The sequence below is a fragment of the Pyrus communis genome, chromosome 4 (genome assembly GCF_041283825.1).
Source record: "Pyrus communis isolate YQ-2024b chromosome 4, ASM4128382v1, whole genome shotgun sequence".
Taxonomy (NCBI): Eukaryota; Viridiplantae; Streptophyta; class Magnoliopsida; order Rosales; family Rosaceae; genus Pyrus; species Pyrus communis.
In genome coordinates this window covers 4,671,665-4,686,629 of record NC_142568.1, presented here as the reverse complement: position 1 = coordinate 4,686,629, position 14,965 = coordinate 4,671,665, and the positions used below count along the sequence as shown (strand labels likewise).

The window sequence follows — 14,965 nt, the reverse complement described above, 5'->3', positions numbered from 1 at the left end:
CAAAGTGTGAAATTTTTTTTTTATTTTTGTTTTTGAAATAAAAGGAGAAACGAAGAGAGTGATAGAGAATGTGAGAGAGAAGGATTTTTTTTTTTTTTTCAATTAGAAATATGTTAGGATTATATGTAGGTGATACTTTGAAGAAAAAAAAAAAACAGCAAAATTTGGTTGTGTGAAATTACATTTATGCCCTATATTTCTTATTCATGTTCTGTTTTAATTAGAGAGTTAAACTGGTAATTTCATATAGTTTTGGTTGACAATGAGTGGTTTATTAAACAGTAGAGATGAGAGATACTAGTTAGAAAATGTAACAGTAGTGGTGGTAGTGACGATGGTGATGATAGTGTGTAGTGGTTGCAGGTTGTGATATCAGTGGTGGCTATGACAGGGGCCACAACCGTATATAGTGGTGCCGGCAACCATGATGGTGATGATGATCGTGAGTGGTGGTGGTAGATGACGGTGACATGTGACAGTCGAAATGACACTTATTTATATAGAATTTAAATTTAAAAATTAGAGATTTCAAATTCTAAATTTTCTTTTTCCACTAAAAAATTTTAAATTACTAGGTTTATGAATCTTTGGAAGTAGTGGACGTCAATTTATAATTTTTTTTTTTCTAATTTAAATTATTTTCTTCTTCCAAAAGTTAATTTCCAGAAGCGATACGTGTTTATCCATTTGCGTGGCACGTCATGATTAATGGGGTACTGGTACATAGTATCTAAGAGACGCACGGCGGGGTAAGCGAAGGAGAGATCGGAATGGACGGCTCTCCAGGCGGCGATCTGTGTTCGGTTTGTCATGGCAACTTCGACACTCCTTGTCAGGCCAATTGCTCTCACTGGTTTTGCGGTACCTTTCTTCCTCCCTCACTCTCATTCCTATTTCCTCGCTTACATTTCAGTCAGTCAACCAATGTTGTTATTGGTTTTGTGCAATCTAAAAGAACCCTAAACCCAATTTGTCTTCGATTTCTCCGTTCAACTGTATTTTATGCATTTTCGAGAAATCGCTTTAGATATCCGTTAACAGTCATTATCATTTGATATCATAGAAACCGGTCATATTCATTATGGACTGTTAGTCTCTTGATCTTATTGAAGTCAAAACAGGATGTCATTTTGTACATGTAATTATACTCTGCAGAGTTCTGTAAATAGGAAGAACACTTTTGTGTAGGTTTCCAAGACTTGCATCTTAAAAATGTTGAAAAGGAAACGCGTATATGTAAAAAAAATATTCCCCTCTCCGCTCCCAATGTCTGTTTCATTCCAAGTAGAATGGACTTGATATTCTTGGTCTGCCTATCATTTAACGTCTGATATAGCCAGTTTTTCCAAGCACAATTCCAAGTCTGGTTATAGATCCCGCGGATGCCCGTGGTGCCTATATATATATATATATAATGATCATTTGATTTGAACTTGATGATACAGCTCCTTAACTCATTCATCATTCATAGAGGCCCAATGCTGTTTTGAGCTTGACTCTAGTTATAGAACATCTCTCGCTTAGGCTTTAACCTTATGTTTGGATGAGAGATTTTCGAGTACCAAGGAAATTTAAGCTCTATTGTTAAAATGCATCACAAGAACACTACCAATGAACTACTCAAGCACTTTTAAGCTACTACTAAAACACCTTTAAATGACACCTTCAAGGAGTTATTTGAAAGTTCTATCAAATGTATTGCATCTAGTGATTTTCAAGTCCCTTTATCTATTTTTTGTAGTGCATTCTTAACAAATTTGTCATACATTACATGGAACTTAAAAATCCCCTCTCCAAGCGCACTATAAGGACTTTTGATGTTTGACAAGTTTACTGCTTCTAATGGGTAGTCTTAGTTTCTGGTTCCTTACTGGAATACGTGATGCAAGACAATAGGAATAAATACGAACGGGGTAGATATCTGGACTCACCCCGGCCTTTGGTATCACACCAAAAGAGTATTTAGATAAATTCCAGCATCACACCGACCTTCTGCATCACAACTGATTTTAAATACAGATTGAAGGGAAATAATGCAAAATTTCCTTCTTGAAAAGAAGGAAAACTTAAATAGGACCACAATTGCCAATTTTATTAGTTCAATTCAATGAATTACTTTCTCTCTCAGAGACCTTTTTTTGTTACAAGAGATTAGTACAGATTCTAGATTCCTAGTTAAGAGCTAAGCCCTATACCCTAAGCTTTTAAACGGTGACTACATCCTAAAGTAATCAACCATAAATTCTACTCTCTAAGCCTATAAAAGATTAAAGAAAAAAGAAAACTAATGAAAAGGGCTTGAAAACTTTGAGTTTTAACGATAAGGACAAAATAAAGGTAAAGTTAATAGTATCAGTATTGACTTTTTAGTGTAAAAATGTGGTTTTTCGTTAAAGTGAACAGTACTGGGAGCTTTTTGTTAAAGTTCCCTAAAGAAAATGGTCTTTGTGCCAATGGGTGTGGAAAAGTAGAAAAGCAGCTGGGCGCTGTGAAGGAATAGGACTCTACTTGTGCGTTCCCAAAAATTCAGAATTTGTTACTGTGCCAGTGGCCACATCAGAAACTGTGTAACTTGCCTTGGTACTTTTTGTTTTCGCAAAGTACTTAACCAAAACCTGTTATGTGTTGTCTTGTCATTTAGTAGTTTGAGGCACTCCCTCATGCACACACACAAGCACACGCATAAACACACCCTACTTTCAAGTTATTCTATATGAACCATTTAAGATGTATACATGTGGTGACTGGTCTCACATTTCATGACTGTATAAAGGCCTTTTAGCCAAAATGGTTCTTGAGGTTGGCACAACTCCTCACTTTGGTTTTTGAGATTTAAAATTGACAGAAGTGGTCCCTGAGATTGTCCATTGTCAATCATTTTGGTCATTTCGTGAAAATCTCCATTAAATTGAGGGTATTTTTGTCATATCAACCCCTCCACTTGAATTGGTGGTTTCTTAAATTTAACGAAGATTTTTCACAGAAGGACCAAAATGATTGATGGTGGACAATCTCATGGAGCACTTCTATCGATTTTAAATCTTAGGGACTAAAATGAGTAGTTATGACAATCTCAGGACCATTTTGGCTAAAAAGCCTTGTATAAAATATGCCCTTTCTAACACTTTCTCTAATTATTTTTCAGGAGAGATATGGTTTTCTTTTTAATCTGATCAGTTGTCCTTGATCTTAATAATCAAAAGTGGATCTCCTATTAGCCAGTTTTCTTGAGACCCCTGCTGCAAATTCGGGCAAAGTCATGCAATCAGTTCTTGCTTACCATATTATTATGTGCAGAAGATACTTTATAGTGTATGCCACCATCTTATTCTCGTTTCATCCCAAGAGGCCTTTCTATATCTCAAATCCAAAGATTCATACCTAAAAGTTGGAAGGAAGGAACGAAACAATTTGGGAAATCATCTGCTTTATGTATTTCGGAAACAGGTTCAGCTGTTGATGATTCTATGATAGATTCTCTTCTTACATCCATCAAGCATTATGCAAGCCAAGGAAATTTATCAAAAGCATTCAAAACTATCTCTCTTGTCCAGCTCCATGCCGCTTCTCCTACTTGTGACCTTATCTTACATTCCATCTCTTCTGTTATCTTATCTTGTGCCAACCATAAAGCATTACCACAGGGTGAACAACTTCATGCACATATTGTCAGATTGGGGTTTGAACAACACCCCATTTTGGTTCCCAAGCTGGTTACATTTTACTCAAGCTTTAATCTCCATGCTGAGGCTCGTATCATTCTTGAGAATTCAAATATGTTGCATCCTCTACCTTGGAATGTGCTCATCTCTTCATATGTTAAGAATGAACTTTTGGATGAGGCTCTCTCTACGTATAAACAAATGGTCAACAAGGGGATTAGGCCAGATTGTTTCACTTACCCATCTGTTCTCAAGGCTTGTGGTGAAAAATTGGATATAAGTTTTGGCAGGGAGGTGCATGAGTCCATTGATGCTCATTGTCAAGAGTGGAATTTATTTGTGCATAATTCATTGGTCTCCATGTATGGGAAATTTGGGCTTCTCGACGTTGCTCGTCACTTATTCGACAAAATGCCCACAAGGGATGCAATTTCTTGGAATGCAATGATCTCTGGTTATGCCTCCAAGGGCATGTGGACGGATGCATTCGAGCTGTTTGGAAACATGCAGATGGAGGGTATTGGGGTTAATATCTTACTTTGGAATACCATTGCTGGTGGGTGCTTGAGGACAGGTAATTTCAGGGGCGCTCTTGAGTTGCTTTCTCAAATGATAAGTTGTGGTATTTTATTGGACTCAGTAGCATTGACAATTGGTTTGAGTGCTTGTTCCCACAATGGAGCCATTAAATTAGGGAAGGAAATTCATGGTTTTGTGATTCGTAGTGGTTGTGATGGGTATGATAATGTTAATAATGCATTGATTACATTGTATTCTAGGTGCAAAGACCTTAGGAAAGCCTATACTTTGTTTGAATTGATAGAAGATAGGAGTATAATTACTTGGAACTCCATGCTTTCTGGTTATTCTCACATGGATCGAGCTGAGGAAGCTTCATTCTTATTTAGGGAGATGTTGTGTTCAGGAACTGAACCTAACTATGTTACTATTGCCAGCATCCTCCCTCTCTGTGCTCGGGTAGCAAACCTTCAACATGGGAAGGAGTTCCACTGCTACATTACAAAGCGTGTAGTGTTTGATGATTGTTTATTGCTACGGAATGCCCTTGTGGACATGTATGCCAGATCGGGCAAGGTTTTACAGGCGAAAAGAGTATTTGGTTCAATGTCGAAGAGGGATGAAGTAACTTATACTTGCATGATTGTGGGATATGGAGTCCAGGGTGAAGGAAAAGCTGCACTGAAGTTATTCGAAGAGATGACCTTGTTACACATAAAACCAGATCATGTAACTATGGTTTCAATTTTATCAGCCTGTAGCCATTCCGGTCTAGTAATCCAAGGCCAAATGATATTTGAAAAGATGCTGAGTGTATACGGTATAACTCCCGATTTGGAGCACTATGCCTGCATGGTTGATCTCTTTGGGAGGGCCGGTCTGCTAAACAAAGCAAAGGAGATTATCACAAGGATGCCTTACAAGCCAACTTCTGCTATGTGGGCTACACTTATTGGAGCATGTCGGATCCATGGAAATATGGAGATAGGGGAATGGGCAGCTGGGAAGCTGTTAGAAATGAGACCAGAAAATTCTGGTTACTATGTGTTAATTGCTAACATGTATGCTGCTGCTGGTTGTTGGAACAACCTTGCGAGAGTGAGGACTTTCATGAGGGACTTGGGTGTGAGGAAGGATCCTGGCTGTGCTTGGGTTGATGTGGGCGATGGATTTTCACCCTTTTTGGTGGGGGACACAACAAATCGGCTGAGAGATGAAATTTACCTTTTGTTGGATGGCTTAACGGAGTTGATGAAAGATACTGATTCCGTTGTCAATGGGGATATAAGTTCAGGTTATGATGTTTTTGAGGATTAGAATAGAAGGAAGCTGATTATACAAAAAGGATTGCTAACACAATGTCATGTAAATTTATTTCAATTCTGTAATCTTGAGAGATACTTGCAGATCCATGGGTTTACCAATTTTGAAGTGAAAATTACTCTCTTCTAAAACCCCGTGGATAGGTACTGTTCATTAACAGTGCCCACCGGTTTTACCCCTCTTTCTCTTCATGTTTTTTCAGCTTTTGTGGGTTTGTATGGTGATTTGGCCATTTTGCCCCTCTCTCATTTATTTTTCCCGTGCGTGCGTGTTGTGTTTTCTAGAGAAGATGCCTTCCACTTTTCACTTTCCTCTTCAATTCTTCTCTCTGTCTTTCCGTTTCTCTCTATTTCTCTGTCTGTCTTTCGATTTCAATTCTGATCGGATTGTGTGGAAGGGTGTTTGGCCTGTTTATCTTGCTGTTTTCCGTGGTTTAGGTGTGTTTGTTCAGGGATTGCTTTATTTAGAAATTTTTTGAATTGATTGCTGTAAAAATTCGACTTTTCACCTTTTTTGCTAAGCGTTTTGTTTTTTTATGTGCTTTGCGTGTCGTTTCGTCTGATTTCGTTTTTTGGTGCAGGAAACATTCATCTTCCAATTTTAGGGGTTTATTGTGCGAGCTTGCATGCCCTTTCTGGGTCATATATGATTTGGTTCTTTTTTATTTTCAGGAAGAAGTGGTCATCATTTTTTTGCCACTTTTGTGTGTAGGGTTCGAGGTGCTTGAGGTATTTGCTTCTAAGTTGTTTAATTTTTTTTTCCTTGAGTTTTAAACTTTTAACTGAAATTTGTGACTTTTTGTGCATAGGTTAATTTGTGAGTTTCAAGGGGATTAAATTACCCAAATTACCCAAATTACCCAAATATACATATATATTATTTGAGAATGCAATTGAGAATTCACTGATTTCTGGAATTCAAATAATTTATAGGTTATTGCATTCACATCTTTATAAGGAGATATTGACATGGATAAATGCAGTAGATTAATATCACCATCTAAAAATCTGCACTGCATTCTATTACCACTCATTTTAATAACATTTATAATCACATCTGTCATGCTAAAATTTTGTGCCTGTTTCTTTTAAATTTTTCTGCTGATAATGTTAATAATGTTGTTGATAATGTTTTTGTTTACAATCGACGGTCAATGGACAGAACCTAGGGAAAGAGTGAAAGAGTATGCAGGTATTTCCTTTGTTTTGGTTGAGTCACAATTGCCCAGTGCATATAGTTTGCTTCAATGTTCATCTTCCGGATTCCTGTGCAATTTTTTTGAATCCCAAATGATTCAAATTCAAATTTGTATAAGTTGATAAGTGTTGTTGTCGACACCCAATTAGTTGCAAGCTTTCAGCTTCTTAAAAAGCTAAAACGTCTTTCTTTTTTACTACCTAATTGCTTATTTTCACCAAATTTACAGTTCTCTCTCTATGTCTCTCCTCAGCTGGATCGATGACAAAAAAAGTACATAGGGATGCATTTGGCTCCCACTTTTGAAGTTCCTTCCATGAGCAGGCACCTAAAAACTGGCGATTGGTGAGCTCAAAAAAGTTGATTTTTTTCTTTATTCAAATTTTTATGATTTTAGTTTTAAAAATTTGGATTAAAGAAATATGGAAAGTTTCCAGGTCTGAAATTAGCAATTTTACTTCATGCAACAGTCCAAGAAATTCGTTGTCAGATAACGGCTGCAGCTTGGGCTTTTCCTTTAGTAAATTCTTTAAGTTTTCATTTGTTTACAACCAAACTTTACTGTTGTTTTACACTCTTAGAAATTTTCGCTATTGCTCTTTAATCTGACTCTTTAGTCAACAGAAAATCTTCATTGAGTATATAATGCTTGATGGAATGAATGATGAAAAGCAACATGCACACCAACTCGGAAAATTGCTAAAGATATTTCAAGTGGTAAGTTCTAATCTATGAACTTGCACCATATGTGGAACTTCGGTCCCTTCTTTGTCTGTATTTGTTGTTTCTAATCTTATACTTCATTAATTTAATACCTTTTAATCCAATTGGTATTCTGAATAAATTCACAGCCAGTAATGAAAACAAAGTTACAAGCTTCCAAAAAATTCTACGAGACACTTATGGCAATCGAACGACAATTTGCAAGGAAATGAGTCAGGATATAAGTGGAGCATCGGATCAGTGGTGAGAAACGTAAGCATGTCAGTCAATTCTCTTAGAAATGGATAAGTAAACTGGGTTGTGGGTTTTCGCAGACGATATAGTGTTGATAGATGAAACTCAGGAAGGGGTAAATGCGAAGCTTAACCTTTGGAGAAAAGTGTTGGAATCTAAAGGTCTTCGCATAAGTCGGTCAAAGAGAGAATATATGGAGTGCAAGTTCAGTGCAAATGGAGGCCCAAATGAATTAGGGGTGAGGATCGGAGACCAGGAAGTACCAAAAAGCGTCCGCTTTCGCTACCTAGGATCTATCTTGCAAAAGAACGGAGAATTAGATGGAGACCTCAACCATAGAATACAAGTTGGATGGATGAAGTGGAAGAGTGCATCCGGCGTGTTGTGTGACCGTCGTATGCCACTGAAGCTCAAGGGAAAATTTTATAGGACAACAATAAGGCCGGCAATGCTGAATGGCATGGAATGTTGGGCATTGAAGCATCAACACGTACATAAAATGGGTGTAGCGGAGATGAGGATGCTTCGTTGGATATGTGGGCACACGAGAAAATATAAGATTAGGAATGAGGATATCCGAGGTAAAGTAGGAGTAGCCGAAATTGAAGGAAAGATGAGAGAAAATCGATAACGGTGGTTTGGACTTGTGCAACGAAGGCCTACTGACACTCCGGTTAGAAGATGCAACTATGGGACAGAGGTCTAGGGCCGAAGGGGTAGAGGAAGACTTAGGAAGACTTTGGAAGAGATTCTAAGAAAAGACTTAGAGTACTTGGATCTAACGGAAGACATGACACAGAACCGAGCGTAACGGCGTTCTAGGATTCATATAGCCGACCCCACTTAGTGGGAAAAGGCTTTGTTGTTGTTGTTGTTGTTGAAGAAAGTGATTATAGATTCTGATATTGAAGGTTTGTTTCGTGATGCAATTGCTACACACATTAACTGCAACAAATTCATTTAAAAGAAACTTTTGTTCTTGCTTTTTGCATTACTGGTTGAGAAATATCCATCACCCTATCTGCTTATAATTTTTCTTGCAAGAAAAACAAGTAAGTTGTGAAATATCTTTAAGTTCCTTAAAAATTAAGATTATTGAATTATTTTCCTTTTTTTTTCAATCTCAATGCAGCTTTGTCCAATCCGCTTAACTAATGGAAAGGGCCAGCTTCACTGGTAGCAACGCAGAGGAACCACCTCTTAATGGTGCTTTTATGAAAGCAGAAATCTCTTAAATTCTCTCTTTAAAATTGTTATCCTTTCCTTGCGTGCAAACATACCCTTTCTTTGGGTTGATAGCATTGGTTTGTACCTCTATCCTCTTTCTTACTTATTAAGTATACTAATCCTTATTTCTTCTTAATTAAGCTTTTCTTGGTTGCTATTGGTTTCAGTATTTAACTGTCCTAATTTGTGTTTTTTTTTTCATTGTTTTAGAGAGTTTTAGTTCTTGGTTTTTCTCTATTGTTCTCTATTGGTTTTATATTCTGGGTTGATTTAATTAATTGGGTTTCTTTTCATTTCAGATTAATTGGGATCAATCAAAGGTTAGAAGGGTGCAACCGGTGGTTTTTGGAAAGGGTTGGTTGTTCAATTTTTCATTTTTGTCTTTATGGTTGTTTGAATGGACCTTTGTATAATTTAAATACAACTGAATTGAATGGCTATTTTTCTAAGTTGTATTTGCTTTCTTAAATTGATTCATTTTCGTTGATAAAAGGTAATTTGGTTTTGTAGGTCAAGGTTTTTCGGCAAGAAAATTAAGCTGGAAATTCAATTGAGGTATCAATGCTTGCACTTGTTTAAATAAGTTAATATGAATATTGATTTCGATTTGACATTAAAATATATCTTGGATAGGCAGCAGGTATATATTTGTCAGGAGTACTAATTAATTACGTACTGTAGCTCACCGATTTGTTAAATTCATTCAAGCGTTTTTAATTTTTTTGCTAATTAAATTACAAATAAGTATTAATGGCCTTCATTTGGTACCAATCAATCAGGAAAGAGATGAGTTGTTTGAATGTTTGATTTTACTTGAATCAGAGTCTCCAACTAGGAGAAAGAGAAGGATCTGAATGGGAGCAAGGCACAACATGAAACAAACGAGTTCAAGAAAATTTTATGTTCAGGGGATTTGGGGAGAGGGTGACTAATTATCTGAAAAACTCAGTTATATGGTTGTTCCTCTTCGAATTACATGAACATGGTTGTATATTTATTTCTTTTGTGTCAATTATTAGAAAGAATGCACTGGATATGGAAATTCTTTTAGACATAATTAACAGGAACATCAAAATGGTTAATTCTACTCTGCCCCCGGTTATATATTTTCACCTCACAATGTTCCTTTCCCTTCTCTTGACATGGTAATTTGGAATGGTAGTGCATGATAGTAAGAGTTATATATTTGATATGCCACTTGGAAATCTGGTAATTATTTGGGCAAACGATCGTGAGGTAAGACTAAAATGGGTTCAGTTATGTGTTCATTCAACATAGAGTTCATGCCATTTAATTTTGGGAACTTTAACGAAAAGCTCCCGGTACTGTTCACTTTAACGAAAAACCACATTTTTACACTAAAAAGTCAATCTTGATACTATTCACTTTATCCTTTATTTTGTCCTTATCATTAAAACTCAAAAGTTTTCAAGTCTTTTTCATTAGTTTTTCTTTTAATTTTTCTTTTGCTATTTTCTTAGTTTCTCATCCACAACATATGGAGTGTTGAAGATGGACCGTTTTCTCTATGTAAGTACTATGCTAACCGTTGTGCCAATTTTTTTTACTTTCTTATGTGTCAGTCGATCAGAGCAAATGTTGAGTGCATTTGCTCTTGACAAAGAACCATATATGCACACTTTGGAAGAGGAGACCACTCCATTTGGGTTGCTTGCAAGGGGCATTTATGCAGCAAAACTTAAGGTGCGTGGTAGTTAGTTGGGTGAATGATCGCGAGGTAAGACTCAAATGGGTTTGGTCATGTGTTGATTCAACATAGAGTTTATGTCATTTAATTTTTCTTTTGCTACTTTCTTAGTTTCTCATCCACTGCATATGGAGTGTTCGAGATGGACCCTTTTTTCTATGCAAGTACTGTATTTCTTTCAATCCAAAATTTCAGTGGTCATATAATCTCGATCATCGTAGCACTTATTTGTCACTATCGTAGCACTTATTTTTCACTATCATTATAATTTTCTGAAGGGTAACTGAATAGAACAATATTTTTGTCATTTTTTGCATGTAAATGGGACAATGTGTATTAAATCTTTTGTATGCAAATACCATTGTCAACCCAAAGCCACAAGAACTACCTAGGTGGAATATGTCGATTTAATTTTTTTGACAAAGCTGTCCAGTTAACGTTTTCATTGTAAATTGGGTTAACTGCCGCAATTCTTTTACGTAATGTATTGGTTTTTTTATTGGGCTTGTATTTAATTCTGTTGTGTGTGTAATTTTGTGTTTTGTTTTGGTTTTTAACTAATATGTGATGGTTGATATGCAGGAAAACTTTTGGTGCTCCGGTGGACAACTTTTGTCATATTTTATCAATGTAAATCAAACAATATATATATATATTTTTTTTTTGTTTTTGGAGTAATGAGTTTTTTCAATGGTGCTAATTTTTGAACAATTTATGATGCTAGTTGTAAAATTTAGTCAAAATTTTTTTTTAACAACTATGAGATAGTTTGATTTCAATTCATAATTACTTATTTTATTAAATTTAAGCTTGCATCTGTTAGTAAATCTTTATAAATACATAGATAATGTTGTATGTATAGTTTTTATAATGTTGTTAAGCATTTTCAGTGTGTTCTTTTTGTGCATGAAGGGTGAAAAGGGCGCTGTTCGCAGAGGCAAAACAGGGGACATCTTCTACTTCATATGGGAAAAAGAGGTTAGTTTGATTGTGATTGCTTTTCTGATTTGGTTAAATTCGAAGTTAGTTGGCTTGCGTCTAATTTAGTCGTTTGCGTTGTTTGCATATGTAGTTGTTTTGTAACATAGTTGATTTGGGTTTGTACAGGTTTTTTCCATACTATGCACATGCATATTCATGTTATACTCAATGTTATTCACTTCATCGGATATTAACAATATTTTTCTCTTGCATTTTTTTCCCATGCTGAATTGTCAAACGACAAGCAATATAAACTTACATGAATTTTGTTTCTTCATTGTTAATCTACTGATGCAAGGGATAATTTGAGCTTTTACATTCTTTTGAACATTTTTCATATTTCACTTGCAGGATCAATGTCACTGTACACCTTTCCGCAACTTTTTGTTCTGTCTATCTGCCTTCCTCTATGTAATTTTAGTCAAATTGAACTACTTTTTTTTAACTTGAGATTTAACTGAAGTGCTAAGAACTTGGTAAAATGAAAGTTTACTTTGGTTTGATGACATTTAGGTGTTCAATATTGAGTCTATGATTATATGGTCCACAATCATTGGATATATGATTTTTATATGTTTTAACCATGATATGTCATAAAAATTTTCAATCTTGCAGCTACAAGCAAGTCACACTACCCGCAGCAACGCACAGGTCACAATTTCTAGTATTCTGCTAATATGGTGCATGATAGAGTCTCATGAAGAATGCTTGAGTTGTCCCACTTGAACTTATCACATGATTCACATCAAAAGATTGATGCCGGGCATAATTGTTTTCAGATTTTATCTTCTTTATGTGCTTTGACATTTCGGTTTTGTAGTGCATGACTGATTTGACATAATTTTGCTAATTCCAGTCCTGCTAGTGGCTATTTGCCGAAACTTCTTTATAGAGAAGTTGCACCTTTGTGAACTGACAACATTATTTCTTTTCTGAGTGCAGAGACAGCAATAGTAATTTTCCTAGAATATGATTTTTACTTATTTTAGTAAGGTTTTTCTAATGCAGACTACAATATCATGTTTTTCGGTTTTCTAATGGCATCTCATTGTCTATTGACTTCTCAAAACTCAAGTATTAGCGGCATTCAACACTTCTGTTTGTTTATAGGGATCGGTTACTTTTGTGTCAAAGGGAAACTGCTGGCGTTATTTTCCTGTTACATGCACCTGGTGGTGAGAGCAACTTCACAGGTTTGTTCCTTTACTCGAAGTCCCAGTCTCCTGCTGGGTTTGGGTTTAATTTCATACGGGTGTTTTCCATTCTTCTTCTAGTCTTTTCTCCTATGAAAGTAATTATATTTTGAGTGAATATTGCCAGAGCTGGTTTCGAGGGTATTGTCTTGATCCTTGACTCCCGCGAGTCCTGGTCTCCGCTGGATTTTTGTGCCTTCCACGTTTATTTGCGAATGCTGTGGATCTCTAGTGGTTGATTCGGAGAATGGGATTAACTGTTCTTATTTGTGTTTGAGGATTGTTTTGAATTCAGCTATGTTAAGGTTTCTTTGGATTAGATTGATGTCTAGCTATGGTAGCTGGTTCTTGATATACATTTCATAACTACTTCAAGCTTAGAATTGTTTGCACCGTAACAATATTTTATCGTGACTAGAGACAACATTTGGTTCTTGCATTAGTTTGTACTGTAACAAAATTTTGGGCCTTCGTGTGCTGTTGTATTTTTGGCTACGGAACAAGAAGGCAGGTGGTGTATAAAAGAAGATATACCGTATACGGCTTCGGGGGATCGATCCTCGAATTGAGTTTTATTTATTTTTTTTTGCAATTGAGAAGCAATCTCCTTGCCAAGGAAGGGAAAACCCTTCAACTACTACCTAATTTTATTATGTTGATAAGATTCGTCTGTTTCAACGATAAATTCTTGTTATTGGTTTGTTCAGTTTAATAATAATATCCAGTTTCTTTATTGATCAGTTGATGTGTGTTCGCTACTTATACGTAGGGCTGGTTTTGGTCCGGTAATCAAAACGAAAGTCCCATCTCGTAAACTGAACAGAAAAAGTTGGGAAGGAGAAAATAAACCAAAACCAAACCAAAGCAAGAATTTGTATATCTTAAGAGTTTTTCCAAAGTATTATCGTCAAATCTTCCAATCAAAGGGAACTTACTAGTTGTATCTTGATTATGTTAAAAAAACGAATCAAATAATGATATGTTGAAGGCGCAACCTCGATGCCCTAGGATTGTTGGCACAAAATGTTACCGTAGCAGTGAACCTATGCAAAACAAGTCTTTCTCCTTTTTTAGACACTCAAAGTTTTAGGGACCAAAGTGAAAGAACTTTAAAACTTTAGGTGGAAAATAAGAAATTAACCATTTTTTAATACAGCCTAAATCTTTTTACTTTTTATACTATAAAGAACTACTACTTAAGGCCCCAAATATAACATTTACCAAAAATAAATCACGGCAGCCGGATTATCATGGGCATGGCGGAGGCCGGAGGATCAAAAAGTAGTACACAAATCTAGAGAGAAGTTTTTTCAAGTCAATTGACGCTTGAACAAAGCAGCACCGTCCTCAACATCAACAGTTTTAATTGATCCGCTGTGTGCCATAAGTACTCTGTACACTCTCTTGGAACAAACCTCACCCAATCTTCTGTCTTCGCCGAGCAAACCTTCCATTATCAAGTCCTAGAGTTGAAATTCCTTAACGGAGAAAGAGATGAGTGGTAGAGATGGTCCCACCGGGCGTGCTAAATTTGTAAACACGAATTTTCCTAAAACAAGAACATGTGTACAAAATAATATTTTGTATTAATTTTGGGGTTACAATCTCTTTTACAATTTGTTCCTCTGATTCTATCTTTGTAAGGTGTAGATTTGTGAATAAGCTGTTGATCCAAAGGGCCGTCGGGGCTTGATCTAGGGATGAACAGTAGTGCAGATTTGTTGATGTTGTTGATCCAAGGGGTCGTTGAGGCTTGATCTTGAGGAACAGTTGTGTGGATTTCTTCAAGGACCGTTGGGCTTGATCTTGATGAACGATGATGAATGGATCTTCAAGGGCCTTCGGGGATTGATCTTGATGAACAGTTGATGAACGGATCTTCAAGGGCTTTTGGGCTTGACCTTGAAGAACGGATGTGTGGATTTGTTGATGTTGTTGATCCAACGGGTCGTTGGGGCTTGATCTTAGGATGAACGGATCTTCAAGGGCTTTTGGGGATTGATCTAGATGAACAGTTGATGAACGGATCTTCAAGGGCTTTTGGGCTTAATCTTGAAGAACGAGTGTGTGGATTTGTTGATGTTGTTGAACCAAATGGTTGTTGGGACTTGACTTAGGATGAACGGATGATAAACGATGAACACTTTCTTCAAGGCCCGTCGGGGCTTGATCTTGAAGGTTTAGGGAAGTTTCTTCAA

General features: G+C 36.4%; 1 pseudogene across 37 annotated transcripts; it reads left to right on the top strand.

Annotated features, from left to right (window-relative positions):
* The first annotated feature begins 661 nt into the window (after window positions 1–661).
* LOC137723605 (pentatricopeptide repeat-containing protein At1g71490 pseudogene) lies at window positions 662–13,507 on the top strand (annotated as a pseudogene). 37 transcript variants are annotated; one of them, XR_015961503.1, is made up of 12 exons: window positions 662–861; window positions 3,146–6,232; window positions 6,666–6,695; window positions 6,955–7,046; window positions 7,172–7,418; window positions 8,791–8,962; window positions 9,185–9,239; window positions 9,396–9,440; window positions 10,469–10,589; window positions 11,176–11,223; window positions 11,506–11,571; window positions 11,926–13,507. The product of XR_015961503.1 is annotated as a pentatricopeptide repeat-containing protein At1g71490 pseudogene, transcript variant X37 (transcript). The 37 variants fall into 37 exon arrangements; XR_015961502.1 differs by having other exon boundaries at window positions 3,146–7,046; window positions 7,172–7,221; window positions 7,326–7,418; XR_015961497.1 differs by having other exon boundaries at window positions 9,708–11,223; window positions 11,506–13,507.
* The last annotated feature ends 1,458 nt before the right edge of the window (window positions 13,508–14,965 follow it).